At 43.8% G+C, this 6,810-nt stretch overlaps 1 pseudogene across 1 annotated transcript; it reads left to right on the top strand.

Moving 5' to 3' along the window:
* The first annotated feature begins 259 nt into the window (after positions 1 to 259).
* On the top strand, positions 260 to 4,911 carry LOC102928188 (plasma membrane calcium-transporting ATPase 1 pseudogene; annotated as a pseudogene). Its single transcript, XR_013049093.1, has one exon. The product of XR_013049093.1 is annotated as a plasma membrane calcium-transporting ATPase 1 pseudogene (transcript).
* Positions 4,912 to 6,810: the final 1,899 nt, after the last annotated feature.

Below are 6,810 nucleotides of genomic sequence, written 5' to 3'. Positions count from 1 at the left end.
GACCAAACCAGCTTAAGGAGGGAATGGCTTCCACTTCCATATCACTGTTAATCATCCAAGGAAGCCGGGGCAGCATGAGTTGGGAGCCCCGGCTGCTGGACGCCGGCTGCTGGACGCCGCCAAGAGTCTCCGGGTTCCACGGCTGCCGCCTCCTCCTCCCCCCCCCCCCTCCTTCTCCTCCTCGAGGTGCATCCGCACCTCCGCGAGCCCAGCGAGCCGGTTTGCGAGCACGTCCCGAGACCGCCCCCCACCTGCTCTGCCCCACCTCCCCCGCCTCCTCCAACGCTGCCGCCTATCCTTCCTTGATTCTTCCCCTCGGAAAAATGGTTCCTCTGCGGGCAAGGGTTATTCTCACGGCTGGGGAGATGAGTGAGTGAGTGAAGTGTTTGACATACAAGGACAGGAGTTCGGATCTCCAGCACCCACTAAATGCCAGATGTATGCATCTCAGGGTTGAGGGGAAGAAACAAGTCATGGGCCGGCGGTCAGGATACTTCTTTGGGAATTGTTGCTGCTGCTGCTACTTCACAGAGTCATACAATGAGTGTTTGGTTTAAGGAAGATTTTCATATTTAAAAGATTTTCATCTTGGGAATATAGCAAGTGAAAATTTCATTCTCTTGGGAAACATTTTCCTCCTAATAAATTATACTTGTAATGGGCGACATGGCAGACAACTCAGTTGTATATAGTGGTGTGAAAAACTCTTTGAAGGAAGCTAATCATGATGGAGACTTTGGAATTACACTCGCAGAGCTGCAGGCTCTCATGGAGCTCAGGTCCACAGATGCGTTACAGAAGATACAGGAAAGCTATGGAGATGTCTATGGAATTTGCACCAAGTTGAAAACATCTCCCAATGAAGGTTTAAGTGGAAATCCTGCAGATTTGGAAAGAAGAGAAGCAGTGTTTGGAAAGAACTTTATACCTCCTAGGAAGTCAAAAACCTTCCTTCAATTAGTATGGGAAGCTTTACAAGATGTCACTTTAATTATCCTGGAAATTGCAGCCATAGTCTCATTGGGCCTTTCTTTTTATCAACATCCAGAAGGGGATGCTACACTTTGTGGAGAAGTTTCTGTCAAGGAAGAAGAAGGGGAAGGTGAAACCGGATGGATTGAAGGAGCCGCGATCCTCTTGTCGGTCGTGTGTGTAGTGTTGGTGACAGCCTTCAATGACTGGAGTAAGGAGAGGCAGTTCCGAGGTCTGCAAAGCCGAATTGAACAGGAACAGAAGTTCACGGTCATCAGGGGCGGTCAAGTCATCCAGATACCTGTAGCTGACATTATGGTTGGAGACATTGCCCAGGTGAAGTATGGCGATCTTCTCCCGGCCGATGGCATACTGATTCAAGGCAATGACCTTAAAGTTGATGAAAGTTCATTGACTGGTGAATCTGATCATGTTAAGAAGTCTCTAGATAAGGATCCCTTACTTCTATCGGGTACTCATGTCATGGAAGGTTCTGGGAAAATGGTAGTTACAGCTGTAGGTGTGAATTCTCAAACTGGAATTATCTTTACCTTACTGGGAGCCGGAGGTGAAGAACATGAAAAGAAACGTGAGAAGAAAAAAGAAAAGGAAAATAGGAAACGAGATGGAGCTATTGAGGATCACAACAAAGCAAAAGCCCAGGATGGTGCAGCCAAGGAAATGCAGCCTTTAAAGGGCGAAGAAGGGGAGGACGGTGATGAGAAGGACAAGAAGAAGGCAAATCTGCCCAAAAAAGAAAAGTCCATTCTACAAGGGAAACTGACAAAACTGGCCGTTCAGATTGGCAAAGCGGGTCTGCTGATGTCCACCGTCACAGTTATCATTCTAGTGTTATATTTTCTGGTTGATACCTTCTGGGTCCAGAAGAGACCATGGCTTGCTGAGTGCACCCCGATCTACATACAGCACTTGATGAAGTTCTTCATTATTGGAATCACGGTTCTGGTGGTGGCCGTGCCCGAAGGTCTGCCGCTGGCGGTCACCATCTCGTTGGCCTATTCAGTCAAGAAAATGATGAAGGATAATAACTTAGTGAGGCATCTGGATGCTTGTGAAACCATGGGGAATGCTACAGCGATCTGTTCAGATAAAACGGGAACACTGACAATGAACAGAATGACCGTTGTGCAAGCGTACATAAATGATCAGCATTACAAAAAGATTCCTGAACCAGAAGCTATTCCTCCAAATACTCTGTCCTATCTAGTAACAGGAATTTCTGTGAATTGTGCTTATACATCAAAAATATTGCCACCGGAGAAAGAGGGTGGATTACCTCGTCGTGTGGGTAATAAAACAGACTGTGCCTTGTTGGGACTTCTCTTGGATTTAAAACAGGATTATCAAGATGTTAGAAATGAAATACCAGAAGAAGCATTGTACAAAGTCTACACCTTCAATTCTGTTAGGAAGTCCATGAGTACAGTCCTGAAAAATTCAGATGGAAGTTACCGCATCTTCAGCAAGGGTGCATCTGAGCTCATGCTGAAAAAGTGTATCAAAATCTTGAGTGCTAATGGTGAGGCAAAAGTGTTCAGCCCCAGGGACCGTGATGATATTGTGAAAACTGTGATTGAGCCGATGGCATCGGAAGGCCTGAGAACCATCTGTCTGGCATTCAGAGATTTCCCAGCGGGAGAGCCAGAGCCAGAGTGGGACAACGAGAATGATGTCATCACTGGCCTCACTTGCATTGCTGTTGTGGGGATTGAAGATCCTCTGAGGCCTGAGGTACCAGAGGCAATAAAGAAGTGCCAGAGAGCTGGCATTACTGTGCGCATGGTCACTGGTGATAATATTAATACTGCCCGTGCTATTGCTACCAAATGTGGTATTTTACAGCCAGGGGAAGATTTCCTTTGCTTAGAAGGTAAAGATTTTAACCGAAGAATACGGAATGAGAAAGGAGAGATTGAACAAGAGAGGATAGACAAGATTTGGCCAAAGCTTCGAGTCCTCGCAAGATCCTCCCCCACCGACAAACATACACTGGTTAAAGGTATAATTGACAGCACTGTCTCCGAGCAACGTCAGGTTGTGGCTGTAACTGGTGATGGTACAAATGACGGCCCCGCACTAAAGAAAGCAGATGTTGGATTTGCAATGGGCATCGCTGGGACTGATGTGGCTAAAGAAGCATCTGATATTATTCTCACAGATGACAACTTTACAAGCATTGTTAAAGCAGTTATGTGGGGACGAAATGTCTATGACAGCATCTCAAAGTTCCTTCAGTTCCAGCTTACTGTTAATGTAGGAGCAGTGATTGTTGCTTTCACGGGCGCTTGCATTACTCAAGATTCACCACTTAAGGCGGTACAGATGCTGTGGGTCAACCTCATCATGGACACACTGGCTTCCCTGGCCCTGGCAACGGAACCACCTACCGAGTCACTCTTGCTTCAGAAGCCTTATGGTAGAAATAAACCTCTCATCTCCCGTACAATGATGAAGAATATTTTGGGTCATGCATTCTACCAGCTCGTAGTGGTTTTTACACTCTTATTTGCTGGGGAGAAGTTTTTTGATATCGACAGTGGAAGGAATGCTCCTCTGCACGCTCCCCCCTCCGAACATTACACTATTGTGTTCAATACCTTTGTGCTGATGCAGCTTTTCAATGAAATAAATGCCCGGAAAATTCATGATGAAAGAAATGTGTTTGAAGGAATCTTTAATAATGCCATCTTCTGCACCATTGTGCTAGGCACCTTTGTGGTCCAGATACTAATCGTGCAGTTTGGTGGGAAACCTTTCAGCTGCTCAGAACTTTCAATAGAACAATGGCTGTGGTCAATATTCCTGGGAATGGGGACCTTACTCTGGGGCCAGCTTATTTCAACAATTCCAACTAGCCGTTTAAAATTCCTAAAAGAAGCTGGTCATGGAACACAAAAGGAAAAAATACCTGAGAAGGAGTTAGCAGGGAATGTTGAAGAGATTGATCATGCCGAAAGGGAGTTGCGGCGTGGCCAGATCTTGTGGTGTAGAGGTCTAAACAGAATCCGAACACAGATTCGAGTGGTGAATGCATTTCGTAGTCCTTTATATAAAGGGTTGGAAAAGCCACAATTAAGAAGTTCAATCCACAACTTTATGACACACCCTGAGTTTAGGATAGAAGATTCAGAGCCTCCCATCCCTCTTATTGACGACACTGATGCTGAAGATGGCGCTCCTACAAAACCCAACTCCAGCCCTCCGCCCTCTCCTAACAAAAATAACAATGCTGTTGACAGCGGAACTCACCTTACAGTAGAGATGAACAAGTCTGCTAGCTCTTCAACCCCAGGAAGCCCGCTACATAGTTTGGAAACACCGCTCTGATTGTAAGCTGAATGTTAACACACTGGCTGCATTGTAAAGAAACAAACTGAAACTGCGTCTTTTCACATAGTGTGACGGTCAAGATAGTATTTCTTGTCTTTGGACTTCAACAGAAGACACACTTGTACAAAAGTAGATTTATTTTTTTTAAAAAAAAATGCAAAGCTTTCTGCCAGACTGAGGGTGCTTTTGGGGGATGGGAGAAACGAACTGATGGATGGACAGCTCGGCATAAGTGACGTGTGGATCATCAGTGGTACCTAGCATGGTCCTGACACTGTATTAGCAGAGCTGTGGTTTATCTCAGTCCTTGATGAGAGAAAGGGAGAAAAGTTGGGAGAAAGAAGTAAAGCTGGGCAAGACAGAGAACCCTGGATCATTGAATGAATACTTTAATTTCTGCTGTTGGCTGTTAATAATTCGGATTATTTATGTTTATAAATGATACAGATCTGTTTACAAGGTTTGTAGATACTTTTTTTGTTCTTCTTCATAGATGAGAAACTTCCTTATAACTAATGCAGAGAAAAACTAGTCCTTCAAATACTGCTGTATTTTCAGGAAATAAAAAAAGGGGTGTTTCTACTGAAACTGTGCTAAATTTTTGCCTACAATTTATCTTGTTAAATATTGTAGATAAATTGATAATACTAACAGCCAAATAGATAACACTAATGCTTTGTTTAAAAAGAAAGAAAGAAAGAAAAGAAAACAAGACAAAACAACAACAACAACAAAAAAAACAAAAATGAGCAGTGGTGTTCTAATGAAGTTATGGCATCTGTCCTAATTAGTTTCTTAAATACATTTACTATTTAATGGTTTTGAAAGAACTGTTTAATTTTTAAATTTTTTTGAAAACTTGATAATAACCTTTTGCTCAGAATTTAGTAGATTGTTTATTGCCAGACGTCAAATACACAATGAAAGATGCTTGAAATGCTTTTGTTATTTCAGGCAAATCAAATTAAACTATCAAAACAAAACAAACAAAAAAGTCGGGGCAGGAACTTGGAGGCAGGAGCTGATGCAGAGGCCACGGAGGGGTGCTGCTGACTGACTTACTCATCACGGCTTGCTCAGCCTGCTTTCTTCTACAACCCAGGAGCGCCAGTCCAGGGATGACCCCACCTACAATGGGCTGAGCCCTCCCCCATCAATCACTAATCACAGTAATACTCTACAGGCTTGCCTAGAGCCCAATCTTATGGAGTTCTTTTCTCAGCTGGGGTTCTCTCGGATGACTCTAGCCTGTGTCAGGTTGACATGAAATTAATCAGCACACTCATAAAACAAAAATTAATGAATCTTTAGCAAACAAACCATAAAACTGAGGCTTGGGATATAGCTTAGTGGGTAGAGTGCTTGTAAACAGGCATGAAGTGTTGCATAAACTAGGTGCTATGATGAATGCCTGCGACTCTAACACTCTGGAGGTGGGAAGCAGAAAGATCAGAAGTTTGAGGCCAGCCTAGGATACACAAGACTCTGCTTGAAGGAAGGTAGGAGCAGGAGGTGGGAGGGGAAGGCAGAGAAAGGGAGCGGGCAGAGGAAGAGGGAGAGGAGAGAGAGTGTGTGTGACACTGTAAAAACTCAAATGTTTCAAGCTAGCAAGGTGAGTCAGTGGTGAAAACACTTGGCACACAGGCCTGTCGACCTGAATTTGATCCCAGGTAGAAAGGGAGAACCAACTCTTAAACATTGTCCTCAGACCACCACAAACCTCCATGGCATGTGCACATCCATACTCTCTCTCTCTCTCTCTCTCTCTCTCTCTCTCTCTCTCTCTCTCTCTCTCTCTCTCTCTCTCTCTCACACACACACACACACACACACACACACACACACTAATAATAACTTTTAAATTTTGTTTAAAAATCAAATATTTCATTTCAAATAAGGTAGAGAAAAGATCGGCGATTGACAGAAACATACAAACTCAATATCTTAAAAACAAGAAACACATGTAATAGGATTTTTAAAAGAGTATATCCAAATGGCCAGTATGTTCATGACAAAGGGTTTAAGAAATTTATCATCATAGAAGTGGAAGTTAAAATTACAAATGACTGCCCAGCTTCCCACTGGCTTATCTTTGAGGGAGCCAGCACCCAGCAAGGAGCTGCCAAGCTGAGGCTGCTGCGTGTGCGCCCCTTTTTTTCACCCTGTGTCCTCTTGCTGATCTTTTTTCACTTCCTTCTTGGGTTTGCAGTGGTCTTCTTCTATTTCCTCTTATTCTGACTCCCTTCTTCACTGGCCCTCAAGGAGGCGTCTGGCATTCCATCTTCTTACCCAGGAAAGTCTTGCTGTAGCCTTGTCTAGTAGACTGTCTTCAAGATTACCCTGCATGTCCTGAGACCTCATGGTCATTTTAGAAGCAGCTTGTTAACTTACACACACATACAAATCTGCTAATCTTCTGATCAAGTTTTTAATAATCTATAAATTACTTTGAGGGGGAAAAAGATAACGTTGAGACCATGAATATGG

Source organism: Peromyscus maniculatus, chromosome 2 (assembly GCF_049852395.1).
Source record: "Peromyscus maniculatus bairdii isolate BWxNUB_F1_BW_parent chromosome 2, HU_Pman_BW_mat_3.1, whole genome shotgun sequence".
Taxonomy (NCBI): domain Eukaryota; kingdom Metazoa; phylum Chordata; class Mammalia; order Rodentia; family Cricetidae; genus Peromyscus; species Peromyscus maniculatus.
Note: the sequence above shows the minus strand (reverse complement) of the source record. Positions and strands in the feature narration are given on the sequence as shown.